Source organism: Ascaphus truei, chromosome 18 (genome assembly GCF_040206685.1).
Source record: "Ascaphus truei isolate aAscTru1 chromosome 18, aAscTru1.hap1, whole genome shotgun sequence".
Taxonomy (NCBI): Eukaryota; Metazoa; Chordata; class Amphibia; order Anura; family Ascaphidae; genus Ascaphus; species Ascaphus truei.
The window spans coordinates 40,907,679-40,932,720 of NC_134500.1; positions in this window are offsets into that span (position 1 = coordinate 40,907,679).

Here is a 25,042-nt window from a genome sequence, read left to right on the forward strand (position 1 = left end):
GATTCCTGTGCCTGGTGGATTGGTTCGTGAGTAAGCTGCGCAATGGGAGTCGGTGGGGCCAAGTAATGGTAAGTTAACTAAAGAAATGTATTTTATTTAACTTGTTCATTTTTTTAAAAGCTTTTTTAACATGTGTATTTTTTTTTTTTTGTGGTATATCATTTCTTGCAACTGTATGTTTGTATGTATATATGTCTAGAGAGATATATACATACAGGGTAAGAAATGTTGTTGTTTTAAAAGCTTTCTTTCATGTGTTTTAAATTAATTTGTCTATGCTGCTATGCTTTATTGTATGTTTAAAGAATTTAAAATTAGATAGATGTAATTGTTGATATTGTATTGTGTGCTTGTGTTCAGGGTTAGCCTTGGTTTTAAAGTTTGTATTCTGGTTGGTACTTATATTTTTTCACATGCTAAATTGTTCTGCTCCAGGCGTGAATTAGTTAATTGTTTCATTGTTCGGGATGGACTGTCAATTGTTTAGGGATGTAAATAATGATTGCTAATTGATTTTTGTTTACTTGATTGGTTAAAATAGTTTACTTGTTTGGAGGTACTGTATTTGTATTTTGCTTGCAATGATATAGTTAACATTCATTTGCAGAATGTATATGGTGCATAGATTTTATGCATCATTTATACAATGTAAATGCAATGTATTGATTGAAATGCGAGGTTTTTCATTGGCATTTGATGATTTAGATTGTAAGATCAGTTAGGATTATTAAAGGAAAATCATTGTAATGTAGTGTGTCTGTATGGAGAAGTGTTATTTGTAGTACAGTATGGTCTTGATAACCCTTCTACATGTATTTGTATATTGGTTCATCATGTGTGTATATACTGTATATATATATATATATATATATATATATATATATATAATATTAAAAAAAAAAGAGAAGATACCGTTCTGTGGCTAACGAAATGCTTTTATTTGTGCGAGCTTTCAAGATACACTCGCACAAAGCTCGCACAAATAAAAGCATTTCGTTAGCCACAGAACGGTATCATCTATTTTTTTTTTTATTATTATTGAAGCTCGGCTAACACGGTACTGATACCTCTACATGTATATATATATATATATATACATATACTGTATATATAGTTGCATGATGAAGCCACTGTACAAATTCATGTGTGAAGGGTGGGTATCGGGCCAGTGTGACTTAACCCCTTAATTACCTTTGCGGTTATTATCCGATAAGGTGTTTAAGGGGTTAATTGATATCTGAATGTAATTGCAATGTATTGGCTTTGTTTTGGCAATGTATTTTGTGGGCAAGACAAGAATGTTGCTGGCGACGGAGACTTCTTCTTGATGAGGTCAGTAGCACTTTATTATTTATTTGAATATGCTAGTTAATGTTTTTAATAATGGGCAATTAATCTATTATATCATATGGGAGAAAAAAGAACCCAGTCTTCCAGCACTCAATCACAACAAATGTAGAATTGTAAATTTAAAATACTTTATTAATAACCAAGAATAAAAAATAGGGTGTTAAAACGTAATTAAACGGTGTATTACAACAGCACGTGACTGTGTCCAATTTTAACCCACCTAGGGCTGGGTGGGTGGATGTAGTAATAAAATCCCTTATAGATATTCGGGATTAGACTGCTATATGTTATAGCTTCCTAAAAGGTATAGGAAAGGGGCCTATGAGAACTCACCCAGAGGATAATGTCAATGTTAGTGTATCCGGGCATGTGGTGCACACTCAGATGATACACTAATGGTACAAATGTTCTGTGGTATAATATGCAAAGGTCAGACCGTATCCACCCCTATTTGGAGAATGAACTGTTTACTGCGTGGTATCTCCAGCGTAGTCGGCGCTAGATCTATTGCGGAGTCATATTATGCCCACATAGTGAAGTAAAAACACCGGCTTATAGGCAAATATTTAGGTGAGGTATATATTAGATAGCATTCATCAAGTATATAGTTTAATTTCCAAAACACTCATACTGCAGATTGTTGATTGATATAGAGACACCATAGGTGGCACTGATAATGCCGTGGTGTTTCTAGGTGTGCTGTAAACCCTTAGGGCTCACCTATGATACTGTCAGTGAGGTGTAGGTGGTCTTGAATCAGTATCAAACTCTGTGTGTATAGTAATTGCCTGTTGAAGCAACCTCCACTGTGTTTGTGGTTGCTACAGCTGAGATCAGCACTGGTTAAATGGGGCTAATAAATACACATAGCAGCTGACAGAAACCGAGAATCTACTAAGCAGATAAGACACACTGACGAAATGCCAACAGTACCAGCTAATAGGGTGTATATGGGGTTAATGATGGGATGGATTCAGTGTACAATCACCCCACCCCCCTTTCCCTGTATAGCAGCTAAATACCTAATGCCAGTTTATGGAGGGGCCGGTCTAACTGTAAATCGCATGGTCCCCTATATCAGCGCTGATCTTGGTTATATCAGCGCTGATATGTTCGAGGACATGCCTGTCTGTAGGTGAGTTGAATAAACCCCTAGAGGTAGGAGGGTCACGCTGTATGGTTACAAAACGCGATCCCGGCTGAACATGCACGCCGGGGGAAGTAGCAAATCTCTTAATGCGGATCAATATCCATCTGCTGTTAAATTTGAATGAACTGGCTTCCCGCGTGTGCAGGAGAGAAATGCCGACGCGCGCGTTTCACGTAGTGAACGCTTCTTCAGGGCACGTAGGGGGAGGTCCCTGCGTGTGGAGGTAAGTTTATATAGTCAACATGAGAGTGCCTGTTCTTACACTTAACCCCTTCGTTACTTCTGATTGACGGATACAATATCCCATTGCCATAGATGCATTATATGTGGTCTGCAGACTAGTAACTGCATATTGCCAGATTCAATATGCCCATTAGACTGTTGCATAAGTGGCAAACTAATTGCAACATTTGTAATGGGCTGAATGGCTATGGCTCCAATACTAATAATATATGTGATGTATTACTGTTGTATTTACTCACAGAGGCTGGGGTGTTTGTGTTGTAAACTTTGATATTCATGGTGAAGAGTGATGGTTGGTCACTAATAATGAAGGTAAGTCTATGATTCTAGATCATACCAAATGCAAATACACTGTATTCCATTGATTGTAATAAAATGAAATAAACTAAAAGCACACGATGTCATTGTTTTATTTGTTTGTACTCAATTCATTGTCAGAATGTAGGTGTATGACGGCTTCTGAGTGGCTGTCAATATACTGCAAATAGTGCAGGGGAAAAGGAACATGGGGGTTGTTTTATACTTTTCGTTCAGATAGGTGGGTGCGGTGTTATAAGTATAATTCCTGGGTTTAAATACAGGAATGTTCGGGATTTGTTCATGAAAGTGGGGTTGGGAACAGGGGATAAGGGATTTATATGAAGGGGCTAAACACGAAGCCCTCATTGAGTCCAAGTGGATTTAGTGTTCCCAAAGTATAAATCCACCTAGCTTCGATCTTTAATAGCTCATTGTCCCAATCCCCACGTCTTATTCCTGGTGAGAATTGATCTATCCCCATGAAGGTCATGGGTTTGAGGTCTCCAGGTTGGCACCTGTTGGCATGATTGGCCACTGGAGTATCTAGCTTATTCCGGATAGAGCCCACATGTTCAAGTATCCGTATTTTTAGGGGGCGGCGGGTTTTGCCCACGTACTTTTTCCCACATTTGCATGTTCCCATGTAAATTACTCCCACTGTGTTGCAGTTGATAAATTTGCGTATATCAAAATGCTTCCTGTTATTGTGATTACTGAAGGTTTTAGAAACTGTCATATACTGACAGGCCTTGCATCTTTGGCAGTGGTAGTTGCCGTTTATACGGGGTGGTAGCCAGGTTGCCCTTGGTGTTGCCACATTATAGTGGCTATGGACCAGATGGTCTCTCAAGTTTTTGGCACGTCTGCTGACCATTGCTGGAAAAACTGGTATGGAATCGCATAAGTCTTCATCCGCCCTTAGTATGTGCCAGTGTTTCTGTAGGACTTCCCTAGCCACCTTCCATTGTTTGTTGAAGGTGCCTATGAATCTTACTGTTCTTTGTTCTGGCTGTGTTGTTTTATCCATAACCAGCTCCGATCTGGCTTTATGCTTTGCCCATTTACATGCTCTTTTAATTGTTGTTTGACTGTATCCCCTTTCAGTGAACCTTTCCTTCATGTCCCTCGCCTTTTCCTCGAAATCTTCATCCTTACTGCAGTTTCTTCTTAGGCGAAGAAACTGCCCCACTGGTATACCCCTGATGAGGGATTTGGGGTGATGACTGCTGGCTAGGAGTATGCTGTTTGTGGCTGTTTGTTTACGATATATAGTCGTTTCAAGATTGCCGTTGTCATCCTTCGTGATCAGTAGATCAAGGAAGCAAATTTGTTTAGGGCTGTGTTCAAGAGTCAGGCGGAGGTTGAGGTCATTTTTGTTGAGAATTTCAATGAAGTGTTTCAACATGGCCTCAGTTCCGCGCCACATTATCAGCACGTCGTCAATGAAACGCAACCATAGTTCCACAAAAGTGGTTAAATATTCCAATTCCTCAGAGAAGACTATATCTGATTCCCACCATCCCAGATACAGGTTCGCATACGTAGGGGCACATTTGGTGCCCATAGCCGTGCCCTGTATCTGGTGGTAGATGGTTTTGTTGAACCAGAAATAGTTTCTTTTAAGAACAAATTGTAGTAATTCCACTGTGAAGCTATTATGTTTATGGTGGTGTTGACTGCGTGTGCTGAGGAAGTGGTTGACTGCCTGTATTCCCTGATCATGCCTGATGCTGGAGTACAATCCCTCTACATCCAAAGTAACCAAAATACAGTCGTGTGCCACTGATAAGCCGTCCAGCTTAGTAAGAACATCTTTAGTGTCTTTAATAAATGACGACAGAGTGGTGACAAAGGGCCTTAGAATCTTGTCCACATAGGCACTTGCTTTCTCTGTAAGGTTTCCAATTCCAGAGACTATGGGTCTGCCTGGGGGTGGTTGTTTGTTCTTATGTACCTTGGGAAGGCTATAGAATGTAGCAATTTTGGGTGTGCGAACCAGTATATAATTGTATTCTTTCTCTGAGATGAGCTTCAAAGACAGTCCCCCATTTAGGATACTGATCAATTCTTTAGTGAATCTCTGAGTGGGGTCTGTCTGGAGAATCTCATAACAGGTCCGATCCGACAGGATTCTGATGTTTTCTTTCTCATAATCTTCAGATCTTAAAATGACAAGGTTTCCACCCTTGTCCGATGGTTTGATCACAATGTCTTTAGCAGTGGCTAATTCTTCAAGGGCTAGAGTCTCATCTGCACTCATATTATCAAGTTGTTTTGTCCTCGGTAGAGATTCAAGATCTTTGGTGACTAAATTTACAAAGGTATCAATATGGGCATATTGTTCCCCATAAGGCATAAATTTAGACTTTGGTCTGAGGTCAGTAAAAGGCCCTTCGCCCGGAATTCTGTCAGATTCTGCCTGTAAGGATAAAAGATCCTCAATGGCTTCGGTTTCCCTTATGTCAGGTATTGGGGCCCCCTCCCGATTCGCCAGTCTCCTATCTCTTGATCTGTACATTTTGTGTAATTTGAGTTTTCTAAGAAGCGGGAGTATGAGTACCTCCAAAAACCTCAATGAAAATCATATACGAGTCTTGAAACGAGACCTGTCCTTTTCGCCGTCCAATAATCTGAATACATTTGAGTGGGTTAAGGACGTGAACCTATTTGCACGAAAACTCAAATTACACAAAATGTACAGATCAAGAGATAGGAGACTGGCGAATCGGGAGGGGGCCCCAATACCTGATATAAGGGAAACCGAAGCCATTGAGGATCTTTTATCCTTACAGGCAGAATCTGACAGAATTCCGGGCGAAGGGCCTTTTACTGACCTCAGACCAAAGTCTAAATTTATGCCTTATGGGGAACAATATGCCCATATTGATACCTTTGTAAATTTAGTCACCAAAGATCTTGAATCTCTACCGAGGACAAAACAACTTGATAATATGAGTGCAGATGAGACTCTAGCCCTTGAAGAATTAGCCACTACTAAAGACATTGTGATCAAACCATCGGACAAGGGTGGAAACCTTGTCATTTTAAGATCTGAAGATTATGAGAAAGAAAACATCAGAATCCTGTCGGATCGGACCTGTTATGAGATTCTCCAGACAGACCCCACTCAGAGATTCACTAAAGAATTGATCAGTATCCTAAATGGGGGACTGTCTTTGAAGCTCATCTCAGAGAAAGAATACAATTATATACTGGTTCGCACACCCAAAATTGCTACATTCTATAGCCTTCCCAAGGTACATAAGAACAAACAACCACCCCCAGGCAGACCCATAGTCTCTGGAATTGGAAACCTTACAGAGAAAGCAAGTGCCTATGTGGACAAGATTCTAAGGCCCTTTGTCACCACTCTGTCGTCATTTATTAAAGACACTAAAGATGTTCTTACTAAGCTGGACGGCATATCAGTGGCACACAACTGTATTTTGGTTACTTTGGATGTAGAGGGATTGTACTCCAGCATCAGGCATGATCAGGGAATACAGGCAGTCAACCACTTCCTCAGCACACGCAGTCAACACCACCATAAACATAATAGCTTCACAGTGGAATTACTACAATTTGTTCTTAAAAGAAACTATTTCTGGTTCAACAAAACCATCTACCACCAGATACAGGGCACGGCTATGGGCACCAAATGTGCCCCTTATATGCGAACCTGTATCTGGGATGGTGGGAATCAGATATAGTCTTCTCTGAGGAATTGGAATATTTAACCACTTTTGTGGAACTATGGTTGCGTTTCATTGACGACGTGCTGATAATGTGGCGCGGAACTGAGGCCATGTTGAAACACTTCATTGAAATTCTCAACAAAAATGACCTCAACCTCCGCCTGACTCTTGAACACAGCCCTAAACAAATTTGCTTCCTTGATCTACTGATCACGAAGGATGACAACGGCAATCTTGAAACGACTATATATCGTAAACAAACAGCCACAAACAGCATACTCCTAGCCAGCAGTCATCACCCCAAATCCCTCATCAGGGGTATACCAGTGGGGCAGTTTCTTCGCCTAAGAAGAAACTGCAGTAAGGATGAAGATTTCGAGGAAAAGGCGAGGGACATGAAGGAAAGGTTCACTGAAAGGGGATACAGTCAAACAACAATTAAAAGAGCATATAAATGGGCAAAGCATAAAGCCAGATCGGAACTGGTTATGGATAAAACAACACAGCCAGAACAAAGAACAGTAAGATTCATAGGCACCTTCAACAAACAATGGAAGGTGGCTAGGGAAGTCCTACAGAAACACTGGCACATACTAAGGGCGGATAAAGACTTATGCGATTCCATACCAGTTTTTCCAGCAATGGTCAGCAGACGTGCCAAAAACTTGAGAGACCATCTGGTCCATAGCCACTATAATGTGGCAACACCAAGGGCCACCTGGCTACCACCCCGTATAAACGGCAACTACCACTGCCAAAGATGCAAGGCCTGTCAGTATATGACAGTTTCTAAAACCTTCAGTAATCACAATAACAGGAAGCATTTTGATATACGCAAATTTATCAACTGCAACACAGTGGGAGTAATTTACATGGGAACATGCAAATGTGGGAAAAAGTACGTGGGCAAAACCCGCCGCCCCCTAAAAATACGGATACTTGAACATGTGGGCTCTATCCGGAATAAGCTAGATACTCCAGTGGCCAATCATGCCAACAGGTGCCAACCTGGAGACCTCAAAGCCATGACCTTCATGGGGATAGATCAATTCTCACCAGGAATAAGACGTGGGGATTGGGACAATAAGCTATTAAAGATCGAAGCTAGGTGGATTTATACTTTGGGAACACTAAATCCACTTGGACTCAATGAGGGCTTCGTGTTTAGCCCCTTCATATAAATCCCTTATCCCCTGTTCCCAACCCCACTTTCATGAACAAATCCCGAACATTCCTGTATTTAAACCCAGGAATTATACTTATAACACCGCACCCACCTATCTGAACGAAAAGTATAAAACAACCCCCATGTTCCTTTTCCCCTGCATTATTTGCAGTATATTGACAGCCACTCAGAAGCCGTCATACACCTACATTCTGACAATGAATTGAGTACAAACAAATAAAACAATGACATCGTGTGCTTTTAGTTTATTTCATTTTATTACAATCAATGGAATACAGTGTATTTGCATTTGGTATGATCTAGAATCATAGACTTACCTTCATTATTAGTGACCAACCATCACTCTTCACCATGAATATCAAAGTTTACAACACAAACACCCCAGCCTCTGTGAGTAAATACAACAGTAATAAATCACATATATTATTAGTATTGGAGCCATAGCCATTCAGCCCATTACAAATGTTGCAATTAGTTTGCCACTTATGCAACAGTCTAATGGGCATATTGAATCTGGCAATAGGCAGTTACTAGTCTGCAGACCACATACTGTATAGTGCATCTATGGCAATGGGATATTGTATCCGTCAATCAGCAGTAACGAAGGGGTTAAGTGAAAGAACAGGCACTCTCATGTTGACTATATAAACTTACCTCCACACGCAGGGACCTCCCCCTACGTGCCCTGAAGAAGCGTTCACTACGTGAAACGCGCGTGTCGGCATTTCTCTCCTGCACACGCGGGAAGCCAGTTCATTCAAATTTAACAGCAGATGGAAATTGATCCGCGTTAAGAGATTTGCGGCTTCCCCCGGCGTGCATGTTCAGCCGGGATCGCGTTTTGTAACCATACAGCGTGACCCTCCTACCTCTAGGGTTTATTCAACTCACCTACAGACAGGCATGTCCTCGAACATACCAGCGCTGATATAACCAAGATCAGTGCTGATATAGGGGACCATGCGATTTACAGTTAGACCGGCCCCTCCATAAACTGGCATTAGGTATTTAGCTGCTATACAGGGAAAGGGGGGTGGGGTGATTGTACACTGAATCCATCCCATCATTAACCCCATATACACCCTATTAGCTGGTACTGTTGGCATTTTGTCAGTGTGTCTTATCTGCTTAGTAGATTCTCGGTTTCTGTCAGCTGCTATGTGTATTTATTAGCCCCATTTAACCAGTGCTGATCTCAGCTGTAGCAACCACAAACACAGTGGAGGTTGCTTCAACAGGCAATTACTATACACACAGAGTTTGATACTGATTCAAGACCACCTAAACCTCACTGACAGTATCATAGGTGAGCCCTAAGGGTTTACAGCACACCTAGAAACACCACGGCATTATCAGTGCCACCTATGGTGTCTCTATATCAATCAACAATCTGCAGTATGAGTGTTTTGGAAATTAAACTATATACTTGATGAATGCTATCTAATATATACCTCACCTAAATATTTGCCTATAAGCCGGTGTTTTTACTTCACTATGTGGGCATAATATGACTCCGCAATAGACCTAGCGCCGACTACGCTGGAGATACCACGCAGTAAACAGTTCATTCTCCAAATAGGGGTGGATACGGTCTGACCTTTGCATATTATACCACAGAACATTTGTACCATTAGTGTATCATCTGAGTGTGCACCACATGCCCGGATACACTAACATTGACATTATCCTCTGGGTGAGTTCTCATAGGCCCCTTTCCTATACCTTTTAGGAAGCTATAACATATAGCAGTCTAATCCCGAATATCTATAAGGGATTTTATTACTACATCCACCCACCCAGCCCTAGGTGGGTTAAAATTGGACACAGTCATGTGCTGTTGTAATACACCGTTTAATTACGTTTTAACACCCTATTTTTTATTCTTGGTTATTAATAAAGTATTTTAAATTTACAATTCTACATTTGTTGTGATTGAGTGCTGGAAGACTGGGTTCTTTTTTCTCCCATATGATACAATCAGTCTCCATCCAGTCAGCACCTCACTGTGGTTAGCATCAGCTGTGCGGGTTTTTCTTTGTGTATAGCAATTAATCTATTATCCATATCTGGATAATAGTTATTTTGCACATTATTGTACTGTAGGTGTTGGGGGGAGGGGGGTGTATGTATTGAATGTATAGGCCAGGTTTATTTTTTTTACATTCAGGGTTTGTTCCATGGTTCCGCGTGAGACCTCTGGAGACCACCTGTGGTCTCCTCGGGTATCTCACGGGTATCAGGCTGGTGGTTATACGGGTGACACCTGCGGGGATGAAGCGGTGGTCTCACATCTGTGGGGGCACCGCGGACCCGTAGTCTGCGGAGATGAAGCTGTGTGGTCCCACTTCTGTGGGGGCACCGCCGACCCGTAGGTGCGGGGATGAAGATGTGTGTCCCACTTCTGTGGGGGCACCGCGGACCCGTAGTGAGCACCCGTGAGTTCCCCAGACCCCCGTTTGAACCACCCGAGGCCCCGCAGACATCCGCGGGCTTACCGTGGGGACCCAATTGTGGCCCACGGTGACCCAAGGAGACCACCTGGGGGCCATGGTGCTGGCGGGACCCACCAGCAGGCCTCCAGAACCTGTTTGAAAAGGGCTACTGGTACCCTGTAGGTCTGTCAGGTGTCCCGCCAGCCCACCGGGGACTCGCGTGGGGCTGCGTTATGAACCCTGTTTGTAAAAGGATAAATCTTGTATTTATGGGGGGGCACAGGGGGTGGGTAATGTATTTAATAAATATAATGATGTTTATTGTGGGTCACTGTATTGTTTTTATTGTGGGTACTGGGGGTTGGGGGGGGGGTTCCCCAATGGTATGTGGGTAGGCCTCCCTTGTGGGTAGTGGGTGAGGGTGGTTAGGCCTCACGGGGTGGGGGGTTAGTGTGGGAGGGTTTGTAGGCATCCTGAGTGGTGGGTGAGGGTGGGTTAACCCCTTAATGACTGTAGCAGTTAATAACGCTATGGTGAATAAGGGGTTAGGGGACATTACTTTGGATGTTTTAATTTTTGTGTCTGTTTTGCAGAAGCGGAGAGGCCATGGCCAGGATGGGGGGGGGAAACGAAATGTGGGTAGTGGGTGAGGGTGGTTAAACCTCACAGTATGCACATCGGGTCCCCCCCTCCCCACATTTACATAAACTGCACTCACAGCAACACAGGCAGGGAGATTTAACAGACACATTAGGGGGAGGGGGCTTTACACAGATTACACTCAAGGCAGGGAGATTTAACAGAAACATTAGGGGGAGGGGGCCTTACACAGATTACACTCAAGGCAGGGAAATACAGGGGATGTACTGTACTGTATGTTGTTTATTGCAATTGTTCAATGTGTGTACAGTATAATGTTTTTTACAATTAGATAGATGTAATCCTTGGTATTGTAAGGGTTAGCCTTGGTTTTAAATTTTGTATTCTGGTTGGTACGTATATATTGATTTTTGTTTACTTGATTGGTTAAAATAGTTTACTTGTTTGGAGGTACAGTATTTGTATTTTGCTTGCAATGATATTGTTCACATTCATTTGCAGAATGTATATGGTGTATAGATTTTATGCATCATAAATACAATGTAAATGCAATGTATTGATTGGAATGTGAGGTTTTTCATTGGCATTTGATGATTTAGATTTTAAGATCAGTTAGGATTATTAAAGGAAATTCATTTTAATGTAGTGTGCCTGTATGGAGAAGTGTTATTTGTAGTACAGTATGATTTTGATAACCCTTCTACATTTATTTGTATATTGGTTCATCATGTGTGTGTATATACTGTATATATATATATATATATATATATATATATATATATATATATATATATATATATATATATATATATATATATATATATATATATATATATATATATATATATATATATATCTGTTCATCACCTTGAGAAAGGTCCCGTGTGGAGGACCGAAATGTTGGTTTAAATGTCACACTAAATACAATTTTTTTTGACTACCTTCTGGAGTGCTGCCTCTGATATTCGCTCACACGGTATCGTATAGCCTATTTGACTTATATAGGATTTGCACCCACCTATATCTACCTGACGGAGTGCCTTGTTCTCATTAATTCACTATATATATATATATATATATATATATATATATATATATATATATATATATATATTTATATTCATGTATTTATTTATTTAGATTAATTTATTAATTGTGGGGCTGCTGTGCGTGAATTTTTATTATTGTGGGTAGCGGGGGGGGGGGGTGAAGGGGGTATTTGGCCCTTGGTGTGAGTTTAGGACTTGCGGGGGGGTTGCGGGTGCACTTCATGCGGGTGCAGTTAATACCGCTACGGTTGTGAAGGGGTTAAGTGCACCCGCTACCCCCCCCGCAAGCCCATAACAACCACCGTTGGGGCTAATACCCCCTTAACCCACCCCCGCTACCCACAATAAAAAAAATTCACACACAGCAGCAGCACAATTAATAAATAAATCTAAATAAATAAATAAATACATGAATATAAAAAAATAATTTTAAAATACATTTTTATTAATAGTGTAGATGTGCAGGGGGTCTCCGGAGCTGAACCGCTTTGGTTTTAGGTCTGGGGACCCCCTGCTTCCCGAGATACAGGCCCCTTTATGGGGTGCCGGTATCCCTCTGCTTGGTGTACATGCCGCGGTCACGTGATCGGGACCTTTAAATGCAGAGGGATAACGGCACCTCATAAAGGGGCCTGTATCTCGGGGAGCAGGGGGTCCCCGGACCTAAAACCACAGCGGTTCAGCTCCGGAGACCCCATGCACATCTACACTATGAATAAAAATGTATTTTAAATGTATTTATATATATTCATGTATTTATTTATTTATATTTATTTATTTATTTTTTGGGCGGCTACTGTGTGGGAATTTTTTTTATTGTGGGTAGCGGGGGTGGGTGAAGGGGGTACTAGCCCCAACAATGGTTGTTTAGGGCTTGCGGGGGGGTAGCGGGAGGGGTTAACCCCTTCATGACCGTAGCGGTATTAACTGCACCCGCATGAAGTGCACCCGCAACCCCTCCGCAAGTCCTAAACTCACACCAAGGGCCAAATACCCCCTTCACCCACCCCCGCTACCCACAATAAAGCGAGCATGGTGGATTAACCCCTTCATTGCCATATCGGCTATCAGCTATGGTAATGAAGCAGCATTTCTGTATTTTAATAATATTGTGCAGGAACTTTGATTTGTGGCTCAGAGAACCCCCTGCTCACTGTACAATATTATTAAAAATACAGTCATGCTGCTTCGTTACCGAAGCACATAGCCGCAAAGGTAAGGAATGAGTGTTTATTTATATATGTGTTTTATTCATACTGTAGATGTGCAGGGGGTCTCCGGAGCTGAACCGCTGTGGTTTTAGGTCCGGGGACCCCCTGCTTCCTGAGATACAGGCCCCTTTATGGGGTGCCGGTATCCCTCTGCTTGGTTTACATGCCGCGGTCACGTGATCGGGACCTTTAAATGCAGAGGGATACCGGCACCTCATGAAGGGGGCTGTATCTCGGGAAGCAGGGGGTCCCCGGACCTGAAACCAATGTGGTTCAGCTCCGGAGACCCCTTGCACATCTACACTATGAATAAAAATGTATTTTAAATAATTTTTAATGTGCCGATGTTTGTGCCGAGAGAGCAGCGGATCTCTCTCTGCTGCAAACACATCTCGCCAGGGGACGGCCTATAGTATCATTGACGTGCATATACAGTACTGTATGTGTATGTTAGGGGTCATAGGGGTTGTTGTTATACAGTATATACTGTATATATACCGACAGGGACAGGCAAATCAGCGGGCACCACGATGCAGGAAGGAAGTTTCTGAGGCTGGACTGTGCTGCATACAAAAACCTTTATTGAAAAATGGTTAAAAAGAGGGGGGGAGACATACCCCTGCACCTCTAACACGTTTCACCCAGCAATTGGGCTTTTTCAAAAGCTCTGGAGCCCTGGTTGATTGGGGCCTCAACCCCAGTATTTTTTGTTCTCCTATACTGTATATATACAGTATATACTGCATTACAATTCATGAATTTCTCGGCTTCAAAGACAACAGCTCGTAAACGCCCCCATGAGTTTTTACACGGCATTGCAGTATTACAGCCAGCGGGAATAAAATGCTTAAATCACAGCCGTGAAAATAATGCAATACACCCCGGGAGAAAACGACATAACCGCAGATAACCGGGATAATCTGAAATTCGCGGAGCTAGCCGAGTTAGAATAAAGTTGGTCGCCACTGTATGTATACAAACTGTCCCTTCTACCTAGACACATTCTGACAACACTTTTACCACAAAGTCCCCCCTGAAACTCATAGCCCGAGAATCTCCACTGTTCAAAGAGGAGAGGGTGTCCAGAGGTGAGAAGACGGTTTGGTGTACGAGGATGGGCGAATTGTCTGTTCCGGAGAACAAAGGGCACACTGTGGGGACACCTTTTTTTATCTGTCAGACTTGGGAGCCTGTCCAGCGGGTGGCAATGAGTTAGGTGGGGGAGATACAGCTCGTAGGCACTTCTCCCATTGGCTAAATCATATTTCCTGCTTGTCACGGTGACTTATGACAGGCTGCAATTTACACCAAATAACTGGGTTGAACTGGTACGAGACTTAGATATGATAATATATAATTTATTCCTTGATAAAGGTGAACACACAAGATATACAAATAACAGGCAAAATATGGACACTTACTTAAGATGGAAATGATGAAACAGTCATATCTGGACTGGCAGTTCATACAGCAATCTTCATAATCATCAAGACACAAAAGACAATTGAGTAAGGGGTGACTCTGGCTTATATACCATTTTAACCCTTCTCTTACACTCAAGGCGCCGAGCTGTCTAGCAAAAATCCCTTTGAAGCTCTGTGAAGCAGATGTTGGCTTCCAGGGTAAGTGTGAAGTATCACACTTAAAAACACTCAGCCTCTTTGTTCTTGGCCCCAGTATAAACAATAGGGCAGTTAACTCGTTCCTGGAAAACGCCGTCGAGGAATCTCCATCGAAGTCAATGAGCCCATTGACTTACAATGGGAAACCGCCGCTGCTCCTCTCGGACGCCACCTGCTGGTCTTCACGGGAAACAGGTCCAAAACAGCATGATCCGCCATTGAAATGCATTGAGCTCTAATGGCGGCCTATGGGACTCTGCAAAATGATGCCTGAAAAGGCGGGAAAATTACACAAAGGGCTATAATCACTAAATATATATTAACCCTTGCCCTCCAGGATGGATCCCAGCATGTAGGTGATGCAAACACTGGCATAACATGATACCTTTACACAGGGGAATAAACATTTGGATATGGAAGCAAGGCAAAATACATTAGTGGACCTCAGTCCAGTTAACCCCTTGCTTCCCTGATGAGAGTAGAGGGTGGACAAATGGGGTTGTAACCCCTTTAATCCCGGGCCAAATCCTCCCCATTGTCACACCTCCCCTGCTCAATGGGTGCCTGGTGCCCCAGCTGCCTCCCCTGGCACTGGGACACTACTGGTGCCCTTTAAGCACTCAATAAGTCCTGAGGGGTTGGCCTGGCAAAATTGTCATCCGGCATTGTCCAGTACATTGTCCTGGCCACAGTGGATAGTGAAGTCCAGATCCTGCGGAGCAGGGCTCCACCGTGGCCGCCGGGCATTCTCCTTTGCCTCCCTCTGCCCCCCACCCAGTTCCTGGTGAACCAAGTCCATGGTGAAGGGGCCCCTTTGCAGACCAGGCTGCACACTGCCCAGAGACTGGCATGTCTTTGCACCAACAAGAGACCAGCTATCCAGCACAGACCGTCGCTTTCCTGTCAACCAAGTCTGGGAAAGAGCTATGTCACTATCCTGTAGGGACCCTACCTGCCCTGGCTCTGTGCCCACCTGTAGCTGCTCTGCTATACTCCTGACTCTCCTCCCTGGCTGCCTATCTACCCACAGCCCCTCCTTTGGGAACCCAGGGGAACCTGTCAGGGGGGTCACTCCTGGCTAGTCAGAACAAGGGACTTTCTGCCTACCTAGCCCATCCCTAGCTTCTGCCAGCTGCCTGACACCCCACTGACCTCCTTTCTTCCCCTGCTCCACGGTGTCTCCCTGCCTAGCCTCCCCTAGGCCCAGCACCTCAGCCTGCTGCTTACCTCCCTGCAGCCCACCTGCACTCCTCTCCCCCCTGGGCAATCCTAACCCAGACACTGGAGCTACCTGAGTGCACCTACCTCCCTGACCTTATCTCCCCCTTACCAGGGATGAGCTCAGGGGCACCTCTCCAGATGAAACCGCCTTAGCTCTTGGCTGGCAGGTATCCCTGGGGTGGCACAATCTTGCCACTACCCAGGATACCCCCAGCCCATAGCCAGGCTGCAACAGGGGGTTGCTGATCTGAGACACCTCCTGAGGCTCTGCCAGGGTAATGGGAAACTCTAGCTGCCATACCTGTGGCTGTCCCTCCCCGGCCACCACTAGCCCTTCTTCTCCCACTGAGACCTGATGCTGGCTACCTACCTGCAGCCTCCCCTCACTCCGCTTCTCCCTAGCTACTCCTAGCCTGGCTCCTAGGGATACCTGAGTGAGGCCATCTCCCTGACACTGTCTCCCCATTACCGGGGATGAGCTCAGGGTTGCTGGTGCAGATGCACCCACCTTAGCTCCTGGCTGGCAGGTAATCTGGGGGTGGTCTAACTTTGCCACAACCCCTGATACCTCCAGCCCATAGCAAGGCTGCAACAGTGGGGCTCTTAACTGAGAGTCCCCTTGCTGCTCTGCCAGGGTAATGGGGAAATCTGGCTGGCTCACTTGCTGCCTTCCCTCCCCGGTTTCCACTTGCCCACCCAACCCTCTCCCAGGCAATCCTACCCTAGAGCTTGGTTCTAACGGGGCTAGCCCATCTCCCTGAAGCTGTGCCCCCATTACCGGAGGTGAGCTCAGGGTTGCTGGTGGAGATGCACCCACCTTAGCTTCTGGTCGGCAGGTAATCTGGGGGTGGTCTAACTTTTCCACTACCCCTGAAATCTGGGGGTGGTCTAACTTTGCCACAACCCCTGATACCTTCGGCCCATAGCCGGCTGCAACAGTGGGGCTCTTAACCGAGAGTCCCCTTGCTGCTCAGCCAGGGTAATGGGGAAGTCTAGCTGCCCTACAAGCTGCCCTTCCTTCCCCTCCCCTGGTGCCCCTATCTCCTGCTACCCCCCAGTCACCCGTATAGTGAAACAACAGGGTAGAGTCATAGGGACAAATAAGTCAGGGTCAGTCTGCGACTTGGTCTGGCTTATCGCGCTGGTCCCCGCAGAGACCGCCGCCTTCGTTGGTCCCGATTGCAGGGGGACTGGAGTGGCAGCCGCCGGCATCATCTGGGCCGGGAAGCAACGGGTCACCGCCGCAGCAGCGCCCGGGGTTGGCACAGGGTGAACGATGCAGGACCGGGGTCCCAGGTCTTTGTGGAGAAACACAGCTCCATGCAAACTTGGTAAAATAACCCCCTCCCACAATCCCTGTCCCTCCCCCCACTCAGAAAGGTCTCCGGCACTTTGCCGGAACTGCGGCTCTTCTGCTGCCGTCGCCGCCATGGGCGAAACCCCGGGTAGCTGCCGCAGCAGTACCTGGCTTTGATGCAGGGTCGCCGGCATGGATTGTGGGGCTCCGGTCATCGCTGGGAATCGCCGACTCCGCCAAACAATGTGAAACACCTACCTCCCGCACACCCCAACCCTTCCCCAAATAAGATTGCCGCCGGCAGGATGCTGGAGTGGCGGCTTCTTCTCCGCCGCCGGTTCTCCATCGGGATCAGGTGGATGGCCGCTGCTCTCCGTTGCTGGTGCTGATGTAGCCCGTCCAGGTTCTCCAGGAGACGTCCCAAGGAGGGTTGTCGCCCCGGCTGGGCGGGAGCCATCAGAGGATGCCGCTAACTGGGTCATCTTGTTCGCAGCTCGTGAGCGCTGGCCGTGAGGGGCTTCTTCACCCGACCGCGCACTGTCCGGGCACCGGGCATTATTGTGGCCCGTTTGTTGGCAGTGCCGCAGCGCCTGCCGGTGCTTCTCCACCACCGGTGGACTAACCCCAGCAAGGGGCAACGGAGTCCAGGGCGGAGTTGTTTGAGCGCCGGGCTCTGGGAGGGGATAAGCGGGTCGGTGTGGTACCGACGCCAGAAACTGAGTCCACTTCGCCGGGAACCACGTCTTGCCCAATGCACACACCAGTGCTAGCTCTTTCAGGGAAAATGGATGGGCCACCGCAACGGACGTTACCTCTCCTGGTGCAAGACTTCTGTGGTCTCCGAGACCACCCGCTCCTTCCACAAGTCTCTGCCGTCCCGGAGCTGGGTCCATTCCCTGCTCTCCGGGCGGTTTGATAGTTACAGCGGCTGCAGCTGTGGATCTTTGCTCAGCCCGCCGGGTTTCATGCTCACCGATCGCTGTCTCTCTCTCAGCCTTGCCGGCTGCTGGTCCCCGCGCCGACTTGATGCACTCCTCCGGTCTCGGTGCCCGGCTCCAGTCAGACGGATGGCCGGCACTTTGGTTCTGGAGACAATGCTTCTCACAAGTAGGGGAACAGTGAGGAGGTGCCATATCTTGTGTTATATGTTGTACACTGTGTGTTCAATATCTTTAGTCCCAGGTACTCGCAATTACCATCGAGTTCCCACTATATTACGGTATCCCTTAGTACACAAGATATACAAATAACAGGCAAAATATGGACACTTACTTAAGATGGAAATGATGAAACAGTCATATCTGGACTGGCAGTTCATACAGCAATCTTCATAATCATCAAGACACGAAAGACAATTGAGTAAGGGGTGACTCTGGCTTATATACTGCACCGACACACTTTATTCGAGCAAATACCCAGTATGTACCTGGCAGATACCTGGAATGCGCCGCTCCTCACCTCTGACAAGCCCCGTTGCGTTTGCCTTCCCAGCCTGGGTTCATGCCTGGCTGACGGGCGGCTGATCTGTTAAATGATAATGATTAGGATTTAATAGGCTGCAATGCTTCGCGTGTCTACCAGATGGCATAAATTCATGAATTGTAATGCAGTTTATATATATATACTGTGCAGTATTGCAGCCAGCGGGAATAAAATGCTTCAATCCCTGCTTGGAAAATACCTCAATGCACTCGGGCAGAAAACAGTCACAAACCTCAATACACCCGGGTATACCCGAATTCGTGGGACTAGCCGAGCTCGAATAAAGTGTGTCGCCAGTGTACCATTTTAACCCTTCTCTTACACTCAAGGCGCCGAGCTGTCTAGCAAAAATCCCTTTGAAGCTCTGTGAAGCAGATGTTGGCTTCCAGGGTAAGTGTGAAGTATCACACTTAAAAACACTAAGCCTCTTTGTTCTTGGCCCCAGTATAAACAATAGGGCAGTTAACTCGTTCCTGGAAAACGCCGTCGAGGAATCTCCATTGAAGTCAATGAGCCCATTGACTTACAAAGGGAAACCGCCGCTCCTCCTCTCGGATACCACCTGCTGGTCTTCACGGGAAACAGGTCCAAAACAGCAAGATCCGCTATTGAAATGCATTGAGCTCTAATGGCGGCCTATGGGACTCTGCAAAATGGTGCCTGAAAAGGCGGGAAAATTACACAAAGGGCTATAATCACTAAAGATATATTAACCCTTGCCCTCCCGGATGGATCCCAGCATGTACAGTAGGTGATGCAAACACTGGCATAACATGATACATTTATACAGGGGAATAAACATTTGGATATGGAAGCAAGGCAAAACACATTACTGGACCTCAGTCCAGTTAATCCCTTGCTTCCCTGATGAGAGTAGAGGGTGGCCAAATGGGCTTGAAACCCCTTTAATCCCGGGCCAAATCCTCCCCATCGTCACACTGCTCACCCGGCTTTTCGAGCTAGCTTGGCACACCTGCTCTTGTGATGTCAGCCAAGAGACAAGCCCCTGTTTCTAGTGACTAGTGGGATAGGGTTACCACGCCATAATTGGTCACTCTTCCTACCTCCATGCTAAGGATAGCTTAGCGGAGTATATGTAAGGAGATGGCCGAATCAGAGAACCAGACCATTCAGTGATTTATGTCGATGAAGCTAGGGCGGGCTTTTCAAAGTTGCTCTGTTTCAAATAGCAGAGCAACCGGCTACGTTTTGAAGCTAGGAAAGTCTGCCTCGCAGAGGCTAAGTCTCGTCTTTTGCCGCCAAGTTCTACAAATCAAAGGTAGCGGTTGCATTCAGGATTTATTGCCAAAATTAGTTCCAGGACTATCAGGATGAGGTCCCATTGGGATTTTCTTCCTAATTTCATTCCAGGAACAAGTCACGATCAGGGTAAGCCCTTGCAAGCGGGTGCCCTGCACGTAGCAAGTGTAGATTGTATCCCCAGACCTCCAGTAAATGTGTATATTTCTGTCATTTGTATTTCTGTAGTTTTTCCGAGGTTTTTATCAAATAAATCCCATTATATTTCACAACCTTGTTTTGCCTATTGAATGATCCCGGTATAAGTTTGTTAAAAGACCTGGTCTCCCATGACATAAGCTACCATGGATCGGTGAGTGCCGAACATAGAGGGCTGGAGTACGAACTGAATCGAGCATTGGTTCAGAATCCCTCTACAACAATAGGGTCCCCACCATAATGCAGAGGTGTCTGGATCTGTGGATCCCTGGGCGTAGGGTATGACGGGACTGTATATAGTAGGCGCACGAATGAGACGGAGCGCCTGACATTATGCACGCCTCTCAGCCAAGCGATCTGTGGCCTGTGATCCACAGTGACAGGGAGGCGTGCCAGAGGCATTCCCATGTCATCAGGTGAGCTTTTCACCCTCATTGACTAAACTCCACACGTGACCCGGCTGGCACACAGGAAAATCAATTTTTTTTTCTCTCCTCACGCATCACGCTCACTGTCGCTTTCGTGCACGCGAACACTCTATGGCTGTGCTAATTGCCTTAAGGCCTTTTATTTGCAGCGCGAGTGCTGTCGCGCTTACTAAGGATGTGGTCTTAGACACTAAATATTGTTATATGTTTGATTTCATTCACTGAGGATGTCACAAACAATGTATTGATTTTATTTTACATATTTATGTATGGAAAAGACTATGGACTCCAAGAGATTAGAGTAATCCATTTATTGATTTCAATATATATATATATATATATATATATATATACAGTGTTCGACAAATCACCCAAAAATCTACTCGCCCAACCAAAAAATCTACTCGCCACCTAGTCCCGCCCCAACCCCGCCCCCAACCCCTAGTCCCGCCTCCAACCCCGCCCCTAGTACCGCCCCCAACCCCGCTTTAAAATAAAATATATAATTAAAATACATTTAATAAATTCCTACTCAGAACAACATTCATTTTTGACAAATGTATTTAGTGTGTGTGTGTGTGTAAGTGTCGGATCTAGAAATAAAAGCCAGGTGTGAATGACTAGTTTCCTGAACCCCTTAACCAGTGTCTGGACGTCCCCGCTTCACAATATCTAAAGCAGCAATCCCGCCTGGGATCTTACCTGATCCGCAGTCCCTCAATGTCCAGGTACCTCATTCCCGCAATGTTATAAGTTGGAGGGGATGTGTTCCCTACCTGTCTTCTGGGTTAGGGGGGATTCTGATGTCTTCCCTGTGAAGCTTGAGTCAGATCTGGAAGAAAGCAGTATAGGTTATTTTGGTGTAGTATAGGACAGTTAAGATATATAGGGTAAATAAGATATCCAGATACAGAGAGGGGGAGAGAGAGGAAGAGGAGAGAGGAAGAGAGAGAGGGGGAGAGGGAGGGGGGAGAGAGAGGGAGGAAGAGACAGAGAGAGAGAGGAAGAGAGAGGAAGAGAGGGAGAGAGGAAGAGAGGGAGAGAGGAAGAGAGGGAGAGAGAGAGAAAGAGAGAGAGAGAAAGAGAGAGAGAGAGGAAGAGAGGGAGAGAGGAAGAGAGGGAGAGAGAGGAAGAGAGAGAGAGGGAGAGAGAGAGAGGGGGAGAGAGGGAGGGGAAGAGAGGGAGAGAGAGGAAGAGAGGGAGAGAGGAAGAGAGGGAGAGAGGAAGAGAGGGGGAGAGGAAGAGAGGGGGAGAGGAAGAGAGGGAGAGAGAGAGAAAGAGAGAGAGAGAGAGAGGGAGAGAGAGGGAGGGGAAGAGAGGGTGAGAGGGAGAGAGAGGAAGAGAGGGAGAGAGAGGGAGAGAGAGGAAGAGAGGGAAGAGAGAGGGAGAGAGAGGGAGAGAGAGGAAGAGAGGGAGAGAGAGGAGAGGGAGAGGGAGGAAGAGAGAGAAAGAGAGAGGAGAGAGAGAAAGAGAAAAAAGAGACAGAGGAGGGAGAGAGAAAAAGAGACAGAGGAGGGAGAGAGAAAAAGAGACAGAGGAGGGAGAGAGAAAAAGAGAGAGGAGGGAGAGAGAAAAAGAGACAGGAGAGAGAAGGAGACAGAGGGGGGAGAGAAAGAGAGGGGAGAGAAAGAGAGAGGGGAGAAAGAGACCAGAGAGAGGGGAGATGGGGGAGACCAGAGAGAGGGGAGACCAGAGAGGGGCTAGACCAGAGAGAGGGGAGACCAGAGAGGGGGGAGACCAGAGAGAGGGGAGACCAGAGAGAGGGGAGACCAGAGAGAGGAGAGACGGGGGAGACCAGAGAGAGGGGAGACTGGGGAGACCAGAGAGAGGGGGGAGGGGGGGAGACCAGAGAGAGGGGGCAGGGGGGGAGACCAGAGAGAGGGGGGAGACCAGAGAGAGGGGAGACGGGGGAGACCAGAGAGAGGGGAGACCAGAGAGAGGGGAGACCAGAGAGAGGGGAGACCAGAGAGAGGGGAGACCAGAGAGGGGGGAGACCAGAGAGGGGGGAGACCAGAGAGAGGGGAGACCAGAGAGGGGGAGACCAGAGAGAGGGGAGATGGGGGGAGACCAGAGAGAGGGGAGATGGGGGGAGACCAGAGAGAGGGAGGCAGGGGTGACTGACTGACCGGGGCAGGGGTGACTGACTGACCGGGGCAGGGGTGACAGACTGACCGGGGCAGGGGTGACTGACTGACCGGGGCAGGGGTGACTGACTGACCGGGGCAGGGGTGACTGACTGATTGGGGGGGGGGAGGTACCTCTGGTGTCACACATACTCCCATACACACATACACATTCTCCTATATATATACATACACACACACACACATACATACACACACTCCCACATACATACACACACTCCCACATACATACACACACTCCCACATACATACACACACTCCCACATACATACACACACTCACACATACATACACACACTCCCACATACATACACACACTCCCACATACATACACACACTCCCACATACATACACACACTCCCACATACATACACACTCCCACACATATATACACACACACACACACACACACACACACACATATATATACACACACATATATATACACACACACACACACACACATATATATACACACACATATACACACCTATATACACACACACTGGCCGCGACCAGCATCACCACGCTCCCCCGCCCATCTCCTGCTCAGCTCCCACATGAGGGGGCATCCCCCGCTCCCATCACCCGGCGCGCTCTCTGTCGCGGGACCGGGGGGAAGCGGGGGGGGGAAAGCAGGGACATGAGGGGGCATCCCCTGCTCCCATCACCCGGCGCGCTCTCTGACGCGGGACCGGGGGGAAGCGGGGACATGAGGGGGCATCCCCCGCTCCCATCACCCGGCGCGCTCTCTGACGCGGGACCGGGGGGAAGCGGGGACATGAGGGGGCATCCCCCGCTCCCATCACCCGGCGCGCTCTCTGACGCGGGACCGGGGGGAAGCGGGGACATGAGGGGGCATCCCCTGCTCCCATCACCCGCCGCGCTCTCTGACACGGGACCGGGGGGGAAGCGGGGGGGGGACATGAGGGGGCATCCCCTGCTCCCATCACCATAACTGCGGGCAGCAGGAGCACCGGGGAGGGGAGGGAGGTGGAGGAAGGCACAGATAATACTTACTGTGTCCTCCATCCTCCATGGGAAAAAAATGGCCGCTCGTTGTGGGCTGGCTCATATAGAGCCTGGCCGCGCGCCCACAAAGCCTGGGAGCGCATGCCAATCATCTGTCAGGTAGGGGGAGTCTTTTTTTTTTTTCAGCCAGCGCGAGCAGGGAAATTTCAGCGCGAGCAGAGAAAATTTAAAAAACAAAACACGTGTGCTGCTTGGGCCAATAGTTACTCGCCCAGGGGTTAAATCCACCCGCCCCGGGCGAGTAAATGTATAGGATTGTCGAACACTGTATATATATATATATATATATACAGTGCTCGACAAATAATGATAACCTGTCGCCCGTTGCGAGTGGATTTAGGCAGCTGGCGACCCGTGCTGCAGCTCAATGAATTCCCCTGCTCGTGCCAATTTTTTTTTTTTTTTTTTTTAATAAATAAATAAATAATCCCCCTCCCTGATTGGGTTAAAAAAAAAGTTAAAAAAAATGGCGGCAAATCCTGTGGTCCCGGCGCGCGTGCACAGGGCAAGCAGAGTGTCCTGCCATTTGCGCTGCCTGTTCCCCCCAGCAACCCAGAATCCCCCGCATCCCTCCCCCCCCCACTCCCCACGTGGGACGGAGGGGGAAGCCCAAACCAAACCCCGCGCGCAACCCAGCCCCCCCCCCCTCCGCTCCCCAAGTGGGACGGAGGGGGAAGCCCAAACCAAGCCCCGCGCGCAACCCAGCCCCCCCCCCCTCCGCTCCCCACGTGGGACGGAGGGGGAAGCCCAAACCAAACCCCGCGCGCAACCCAGCCCCCCCCCTCCGCTCCCCAAGTGGGACGGAGGGGGAAGCCCAAAACAAGCGCCGCGCGCGATCCAGCCCCCACACCCTCCCCCCTCCGCTCCCCACGTGGGACGGAGGGGGAAGCCCAAAACAAGCGCGCGATCCAGCCCCCCCGCACCCTCCGCTCCCCACGTGGGACTGAGGGGGAAGTGCCAACCCAGCTTCCCCCATGCGCGCCTCCTGCGCCAGTACGCCTCCTGCCCATGATCTCCCCCTAATCACATGCCCCCGTTCCTCGCTTGCTGCCCGGGAGTGTCCGGGGAGCGTGCTGCGGCGTCGGCCGCTTCTGGGGGGGAGGGGGGGGGACGGGACCGGGGGGGAGGGGGGGGGGACGGGA